Here is a 446-nt window from a genome sequence, read left to right on the forward strand (position 1 = left end):
GGGCACAACTCACCGAGGCCCCTGAATCTGTTCATGGTTCAGCATTGCTCCTGCAAGTGTGTGGGGATGGGCCACAGCTCATGGGGTTTCCTGAAGCTGTCTGGGGCTCAGCATCAATCCTGTGATAGTGGGGTTACAGGGTGTGGTTCACCAAGGCCCCCAGATGTTTTCAGGGCTCAGTGTCCCTCCAGCGATTGTGGAGGGTTGGGGCATGACTCACAGAGTTTCCAGAAGCTGTCTGGGGCTCAGCGTCACTCCAGTGATGGTGGTATTACTTTCTGACCTCCTATCTCCTGAAGGTGGCTGTTCCACATCTACTGCACCTGAAGAGAAGCCACTGCAGCCACCATCCAGTGCAAATGAAACAGGCATGGAGGGAGGGTGTGGAACAGAGCCTCATGCTTCAGAAATTCCCTGACATTTTTGTTAAGGACTTGATACTCAAA

This window comes from Chinchilla lanigera, unplaced genomic scaffold (assembly GCF_000276665.1).
Source record: "Chinchilla lanigera isolate Chin_1 unplaced genomic scaffold, ChiLan1.0 scaffold00067, whole genome shotgun sequence".
NCBI classification, from domain to species: domain Eukaryota; kingdom Metazoa; phylum Chordata; class Mammalia; order Rodentia; family Chinchillidae; genus Chinchilla; species Chinchilla lanigera.